The following is a 9,372-nucleotide window of genomic DNA, read 5'->3' on the forward strand; positions in this document are numbered from 1 at the left end:
CGTTGTGAACCTAGTTTTGCTTTATTGCAATGAAATAAAATGTATAGCGCAGTTAGGTTTTAGTAAGGAACGGTTAAAAAATTTGCGTTGTAGCATACTCAATAAATCGTTAATGAAACTAACCAATTGTGTTAATGCTATTTTGTATAGATGTTTACATTTTCCCCAACAGTTTAAACTTCATACCAGAGCTTAGATTCAGTAAGTGTGAGTTTTGAACTCAAACTAAAAATGAAGCGTCTTAAAAGTTTCAACTATATAATAATTGAATATCGATCGAAATATCTAACCACTAAAACAAGCATTTTTCTGATAAGTCCGTTGTTTCATCAAAAATTAATGACAATGTGTTTCCCCGAACATTCCTTTTTAATGCCTCGCCATAATTATCTCCCAGGTGAAATGTCATTGTTTTGCTACGTTTTATTGACTGAGCAATTTTCGTGGTAATAATTCTATTGCAGTAAATTGAAAATTATATGTGGGTAATAGGTATGCGGCAAATTTTTTTAGCAGCGTTTTGAATTATTGTGTCAGTGAAAAAGAAATAAAAGTACCAAAGCCGTGCCGAAAAAGAACCAAAACTGAGAAAAAGGGACCAGCGGACCATATAGGGTTGGAAGGGACCATTTTTGGTCCAAATGGACTGAAGTGGCAACCGAGTTCTCAAATGCAAGCTTCCACATCAAATACATTGTCGCGTTGTGAAGCAAAGTGTTGTTGCATAAAAGCTTTTTGACCACCACAATACCACAGATTAAGTATAAAATTTCACAAAAATAATAATTTTTTTCGAAAAATCACACAGAATATCCACAGTCATTGTTTACGAATTTAATTGTTAAAATAAAGTTGAAAAAAAAAAAAATGATAAAAACTTTAATATAAATAAAAAGATTCTTTTAATAAGAAAAAAACGCATTATATATTCTGTATATATATCAATTGGTAAGGATTATCTCACTTTAAAATTTAAGCTAAATAATCAAAAAATTTTTTTTTGAAACTGAGTCGAGAACTGTGCGTGTGAATATGCGAATTTTCAGCGATAAGCTATTAGTTGCGCTACTTGGTAAGATTTACAATGGTTTTGAGCGTCGCCTACAGTTTATTAGTTCATTTATGGTTGTTATTGTTAAATTTTGTTTACCATTACGGTTCTTTAATTGTTTACACATTGTCTTAGGTGCTTCTTATATTGTTTTACTTCATGTTTAAAATCAGCCGATAAGCAAAAATCATTTGCGTAGTTATACCCAGTTGTACTTGTACAAAGGGTATTATAACTTTGGTTGGATAACAGTTTGTTGAACAGGTATAAAGGAATCGATATAGATATACACTTCCATATATCAAAATCATCAATATCGAAAAAAAAATTGATTGACCCATGCCCGTCCGTCCGTCTGTCCCTTAACACGATAACTTGAGTAAATATTGAGATATCTTCACCAAATCATTTTTACAAATATTGTTAATCATAAATCAAAAACCGTTAAACCTATCGTAACAGAATTTGGCAGAGAGGTTGCCTTTACTATAGGGAATGCTGAAGAAAAATTAACGAAATTGGTTAAGGACCACGTCCACTTTTATATAAAAGATTTTTAAAAGGGTCGTGGACGAATAAAATAAGCTATATCTTTGCAAAAAAGGGCTCTATATCAATGGTATTTCATTTCTCAAGTGGATTTATAACAATAAATAGGAAAACTTCAAATTTAAAAAAATGGGCGTGGCACCGCCCCTTTTATGACTAAGCAATTTTCCATGTTTCGGGAGCCATAACTCGAAGAAAAATTAGTTCAGAATAGAATCATATGTATCTATATATTAATACGCTAACAAAATTTCCATACAATCAATTGACAGGCTTTTCGCATACTTAGCATACGTAAAATCATATAAAAGTTATATGAATCGATTTGTATGGATGAGCCGCAGTGCATAGGCATATTTTTGTTAACAAATATTACTCTATTTGTTTATAATTAATAGAAAAATTTTGTGTAAATTCGAACAATCTCTCCAAATATCGAAATTTAATATTGGGGTTATTCCGGTAAATTTTAATATTTTGTTGTTATGTTATTTTCAACAATAAAACATAAGAAATATTTACATTAGTTTTTTCACAATTTTGAAATAATTTACATTAACAACAATAACGTGTCACAAAAACAACGATTTTAGCTAAGCCAAAACTAATATAAGGTACATAAATGACGCAAATATACACATACACGTAAACAAAAATTAACATCACTCACATAATATTTTTTCTTAACTCTAAAAAATTGGTACCACTTGCAATGGGTAGCATAGTCATATTAAACATAAAAATAGTATAAACATAAAGATAGCTTGCTGCAATCGCTTCTGTATCCTCCTTCTTGTTTATGACGATTTCCCTTTTTGGCACTATTCGTAGGCTCTCCAATGTGTATCGGACTTTTCCTCTTTTGTTTCTGTCTGTTATTGTGGTATTCGCGAGATCAGCTGTATGCCCACTTGTTGTTATGTGTTGTGATAATGCAGTGTTGTTCCATTTCTTCTGTATGTCAGCTTCGTGTTGTGTTAGTCGTACGCTCAGATTTCGCTTTGTGGACCCAATATGTATATACCCGGTTGAAATTTTCGTTAACTTTTTTATTTCCCATGCAACTGATTTCATACACAACATTATTTTGTGTAGGGTCTCGATGGGGCTCTTTGTGTTTGTAAATATGCTGGATAGGGTGCAGTTGGATTTATGTGCTATTGTAATGTTCGGCTTAATACTCATGCTTTTGCGAACAGTTTCCGTAAGTTTGGGGATATATGTAAAGCTTTAGTAGTTTGGTTGAATTTGTTGTTTCCGATGTTGGTGCTTTGGTATGTTTCGTTTCTGTTCTCATGTTTTTTGCTGTATTAGATTTTGTATCATATTATGTGGGTAGTTGTTGTTTCTTAATATTTGGTATATCTTTTCGATATTGGCATTGTGAAATTGTTCGTGGCTTATAGACAAAGCTTTGTTTACGAAATTTGTCGCTGTATTTAATGTATATTTAAAGGGCTGCGCTGAAAGGAAATTGATCATACGTCCCGGTGAAGAAGGTTTGGCATACCAATCGAATAAAAGGGATCTATTATCCACTTCGTCGACTTTAAAGCCGCCTTCGACAGCACGAAATGGAGCTGCCTATATGCCGCTATGTCTGAATTTGGTTTCCCCGCAAAACTTATGCGGCTGTGCAAAATGACGTTGAGCAACACCATCAGCTCAGTCAGAATTGGGAAGGACCTCTCTGAGTCGTTCGAAACTAAACGAGGTTTCAGAAAGGGTGACCCTCTATCGTACGATTTCTTTAATTTGATGCTGGAGAAAATTATACTATCTGCAGAACTTAACCGCTCTGGAATAATATTTTATAAAAGCGTGCTGGATGAGTTGTAGAGCGTTTTTACAACCTTTGACCTTCAACAAAACTTACGAAAGATTCTTCAGTTAAAGGGTGGTTCCGAACAATTTCAATTTAATAATTTTATTTATTGGAGTTCACTCTTCGATGGTTACAAAGTTAATAATCTTAAAAGCTAAAAACGAATTCAATGCTAGCAGAAAAAATATGTAGGAATATTCCATGGAAAAGCTCTGTTATATTACATTGACAATTACCGTAGAAAATCTCGTATGATTTCTTGAAATAGGTAAACAAAACAATAAGTGCGAAGAGACCAAAAACTATGCGTGTTGTTATGTGTGCATATGTAAAATTATATGTATATCTAACAACCCAAATGTATGAATGATGTAGCGACTAAGGCGATGACGACGGTGGATGGACAGTGGGTTGAGCATAAAGCGAAGAAATTAGCTAAATGCAAGCAACGACAACGACAGCGATGATGTGACGTTAGAATCGTAGGTATGTACCTATGTATGTATGCGAAGTAGAGAGTAATGCAAATTCGAAGACTGGTTGGAAATGCATGTGCGACGTAGGTTGAACAACAAGGAGGGGCGTAAACATCCAACCCCCTTGAAAGCTTGCTTTCAATTGTTACTGTTGATATGATGATGGTTCTATTGGTAGCTTACATACTCGAGTCACTGCTCTTTTGTATGTTCCTTCAGCAGTTTTGATAAGAACCACTCGTACTATGCCATAAGTTCCAATGAAAGTATCAACAACTCTACCTAGTGGCCACTTCAGGGGTGGTGTGGAATCGTCCTTAATAAGAACCATGTCGTTGATTTTTAAATTTTGATATGTTGTCCTCCACTTGATACGAACTATTAATTCCTTTAAGTATTCCTGCCGCCAGCGTTCCCAAAAGTTTTGTTGCATTAATTGTACTATTTGGTATCTTGATAACAACCCAGTAGGAATTTTTTGGACCGATGGTTCAACTACCGTGGTGAGATTTCTGCCAATCAAAAAATGAGCAGGAGTAAGCGCACGAAGATCGTCAGGGCTAGTAGACAAGGGTGTAAGAGGGAGGCTGTTGATCATTGCCTCAGCTTGACAACAAACTGTATTTAGCTCATCGAATGTAAGCAATGTTGCGCCGATAACACGTCGGAGATAATATTTGGCACATTTTACTGCGCTTTCCAAAAGTCCGCCGAAATGCGGTCACCGTGGCGGTATGAATCTCCATTCTATGCCTTCGTCTGCACAAGCTGATTGGACTGTATTAATATGTTTTTGTGATGTAAATTCCGATAACATCTCCTTCAACTCTCGATTTGCTCCGACGAAATTTGTTGCATTATCTGAGAAAATTGTGCGGCATTTGCCTCTGCGTGCAAAAAATCTCTTGAGAGCAGAAATGAACGCGGCAGTACTCAGGTCTGGCACCAACTCCATATGCACGGCCTTTGTTGTGAAGCAAATGAACAATGCTATGTATACTTTGATAGGGCCTTTGCTTCTAATTCTTTGAGTTATTGACAAAGGACCGCAATAGTCAACCCCAGCAATTTCAAAGGGATAAGCAGGCTGAACGCGTTCTGGAGGAAGTGCTGCCATGAGTTGCTGTTCTAGCTTGGGTTTGTTGCGATAGCATAAAATGCACTTGTGAACTACCTGCTTAACTATACTTCGAGCGTTGATAATCCAGTACTTGTCACGAAGTATGCTCAAGAGAGTTTGGCATCCAGCATGGAGGTGTTGACGATGCGTAGCTTCAACGAGGGTTCGCACGAATGGGTGTGCCTTGGGAAGGAGAATTGGGTGTTTCGTAGACCACGGCAGTGATGAATTAGAAATTCTTCCACCCACTCTGATTATTTTATCGTGCAGAAATGGCGATAATTGATTGAGTGTGGAATTACGATTGACCTCAGAGGTATGTAGTGTTTTGTAATCTTCGCCAAATTCTACAGTCTAGATATATCGGCACACAGTCATTAGAGACTCATCTAGTTCTTTGGCGGTGATTGGTCCCGATTCCACGAATCGATGACGAAGGGATGACGTTTAGCGTAAGCAATTATCCGAAGCAGTTTTCAGTACCTATGCACATAATTGTGTTCAGCTATGATATCTTCTTGTGGTGACGATGTTAATGACACACAAAGTGTGCGCTGTTCTGGAAGTTTTTGCGAAGCGGCAACTGGGTTGCGTGGCCAGAACTCGCTTTCCTTTGTCAAAAAATCTGGCCCACTGAACCACAATTTGTTATCGATGAGGGCCTCTACTAACGTTCCACGCGATACTAAATCTGCTGGATTCTCTTCGGATGGGACATGATGCCATGTGAAGTCAGCAGTAATGTGTTGTATTTTTGCAACTCGATTGGCGACGAATGTTGTCCAGCAATGTGGTTCGCGTTGCAACCATGACAAGGTGATGGTTGAGTCAGACCAACAGTGTACATTGCTCTTCTGTGCGCTGAGTGTTTCTAAAATCGAATGAAGCAGCTCTGAGAGCAACAGAGCAACACAAAGCTCCAATTTTGGTAGGGTTATCTCCTTCGTTGGTGCAACTCGTGACTTGGCACAGATAAGAGTTGAATGGATAGCATTTTCATCACAAGAAACGGCATACATATATGCCCCATAAGCCTTACCGCTTGCATCTGCAAAGGCATGTAAATTAGTGTTATTGTTAAAGTATACGTACCGTGGCAATTTGATCCGATTGACGAGGGTCAGTTGATGGCCGATACTCTCCCATTCTGTGCGAACAGAAAGCGGTAAACTCTCATCCCATGCTAGACGTAGTTTCCAGAGGCATTACAACAAGATTTTCCAATAGGGTAGCTTTCGAAGTTTTCACGTGCAAGTTGTTGTGAGCAGCGAACTGCTAGGAATGGGGCGCAGCTGGTACCGTACATTACCGTTTGAAGTTGATATGTTGTTAGAGGCTCTGCAGGAGAGTTACGCCACAATATACACTGCCATTTTGCATCGCGTGGATCAACGATGATTTGCCGATATATTTTAGTGATGTCGGCCATAAGAACGAACCGGTGAGTTCGAAACCGAAGCAGAATTTTTACAATATCGTCTTGTAGTGTGGGCCCTGCGTGTAGAATTTCGTTTAAGGACCGCTCATTTGAAGTGCGACATGAAGCGTCGAATACTACACGCAATTTGGTTGTCGAACTCTCCTCCTTTACAACGCAGTGGTGGGGAATGTAGGTATCTACCTTCGAATCTAACGCGCCCGGATCGACTGGTACCATATGTTATAGCTCAATGTATTCTTGCATGAATGCCTTGTACTCTTGCTGAATAATGCGATTACTCTGAATTCTCTTTTCCATGGCGAAAAATCTTCGACGTGCCGTTTCCAAGGAGTTACCTAACCCAGCAGGATTTTCTTTGAAGGGGAGACGTACGATGAACTTCTTCGTAACCAAGCAACGTATCGTATTTTCTCGAAAATGTTTTTCACACTCATGCTCAGTTGTTGCGTTATCGACAAGTAGTTTGTAGCAAAGGCCTTCTACATTCCAGAACCTTTCCAGAAGAGATTCAAGCGATGAATTCGTTAGTGACGACGACTCGGTGTACGTTGTTGAGGATGAAGTAAACACCGAGGATAATAAGAGCGAAGAAGACGTAGTGAGGGCTCCAGCCACTACCCAACCCAATTGCGTCTTTTGCAGAGTGGGTAAGTGTTTCTGCAGTTTTATTTGCCCCACAGACAGGATGTCGAAGAAAATGCCGGCACCAAGAAGCAAATCAATGACACCCGGGATATGAAATGTTTTGTCGGCCAAGTTGATGTTTTGAGGTATCCCCCATTCAGCAATCTCTATAGGGCATCGTGGTTGAGACGAAGAAATCGATGGCATGATGACAGCTTCCACTAGTGACGTAAATCCAGTGTGCATGGATTTGATTCCAATAAGAGCCACGTATTTTTCTTTCATTCGTAGTGCGCCTATTCCGCTGATTTCCATAGCAATTTTGGTTCGAGATAATTTCAGCATATTGGCGATGCGTTCTGGTATGAAATTAAGCTGAGATGCGGAGTCGAGCAGCGCTCGAGCCATAATTGAATTACCTTTATTGTTGTGAAGTTGTACTACAGCTGTAGCAAGGATTACATCATTGCTCTTCATATGTGAATGCAGTGACGTTGCTGGTGCTTGGATGGGGTCTGGTGATGTTAGTGTCGATGGCGAATTACGGTGAAGCAGGGTATGATGACTCACCTTGCAATGTTGGCATCGATTGGTTGATGGACACTTGCTAGACAGATGATTTTTACCCAGGCAATTCAAACAAAGATTCATTTTCTTCGCGACGTCATACCTCTGCAGTGGGTCCATGCGGCAAATTTACTACATTTAAAAGCACTATGTGTGGCCACTTCATCGCACAGTGGACATTTATTGTTATTCGCTGTGGTGACCAATACTGAGCCAGCCTTTGATGGACGCGCTGGGAATTTAGATGAGCTGTTTTTACTTGATACGTTGTTGCTGGCCTTTACCATGTTTATTGTTTGGCAACGGCGCTCGATGAACGAGACCAGATCATCCCATGATGGAAGTTGAAAGGCATTGGTTGTAGCACTATCCCATTTGACTGACACTTCCTCCTCCCATTTCAACTGTGTTTCATGGTCCAATTTGGCAACGATGAGGTGCAGTAAAATACCATCGGCGATTTGGGTGCGTGTTGCCAATGACTGCATAGCACGAAGATGAGCATTTATGGAGTCGATGAATTCTCGTAAAGAGGCAACTGTCGGGTGACTGATAGCTCCGTTGTCGAAGATGGCTTGCAAGTGCGATTGAAAAATGTACCGCTTATTATCGTAGCGGTTAACAGGTAACTCTACAGCCCATTGATAATTGTCGTGTGTAACTTCCAGCGACTGTATTAAGCGAAATGCACTGTCACTTAAGCAAGAGCGTAGGTATTGGAACTTCTCCACGTCATCAAGTCCTGTGTTGTTGCGTACTATAACCTTAAATATATTATAAAAAAAATCAAGCCATTCCGAGTGTTTCCCACTAAATTTCGTTAGCTGCAGCCTAGGTAATCTGTGCGATGCTGGTTGCGATGACGAAGACGAAGAATTCGGTGTAGGGACTATAGTGCTACTAAACCCATCACTCCGACGAAGTGCAGCTATACGATCGATTATGATGCTTTTTACTTCACAAAACGCCCCTTTGAAAGTTAATCGGTGATCTAGCTCAAACTGAGACTCATCAAGATGCTACAACTCCGATTGTAGTCTTTCAAATGTGGTGAAATGATGCTCCAAAAGCGCAAGTTTAGACTCCAGCTGTGAATACGTCAAAGTGTTCAATTGCTGCGCGTTTTCACGCAGTTCGGAGATTCGGCGACATAGTTGTTGTCGTTGCAGCTCCATTACGTGTATGCTGTTGGCATTTGATGCTATTGGTGTCAATTGGGCATTAGCATCAAATGATCGATCTTCGTTGGTCTGTGACATTTTGACTGATGAATCTTGTTAATGATGCGAGCCGGGGTGATCCGGCTCGAAGGACCTATGGATGAGTTGTATAGCGTTTTCTACAACCTTTGACCTTCAACAAAACTTACGAAAGGTTCTTCAGTTAAAGGGTGGTTCCGAACAATTTCAATTTAATAATTGGAGTTCACTCTTCGATGGTTACAAAGTTAATAATCTTAAAAGCTAAAAACGAATTCAATGCTAGCAGAAAAAATATGTAGGAATATTCCATGGAAAAGCTCTGTTATATTACATTGACAATTACCGTAGAAAATCTCGTATGATTTCTTGAAATAGGTAAACAAAACAATAAGTGCGAAGAGACCAAAAACTATGCGTGTTGTTATGTGTGCATATGTAAAATTATATGTATATCCAACAACCCAAATGTATGAATGCTGCAGCGACTAAGGCGATGACGACGGTAGATGGACAGTGG

Source organism: Eurosta solidaginis, chromosome X, assembly GCF_040869045.1.
Source record: "Eurosta solidaginis isolate ZX-2024a chromosome X, ASM4086904v1, whole genome shotgun sequence".
NCBI lineage: Eukaryota > Metazoa > Arthropoda > Insecta > Diptera > Tephritidae > Eurosta > Eurosta solidaginis.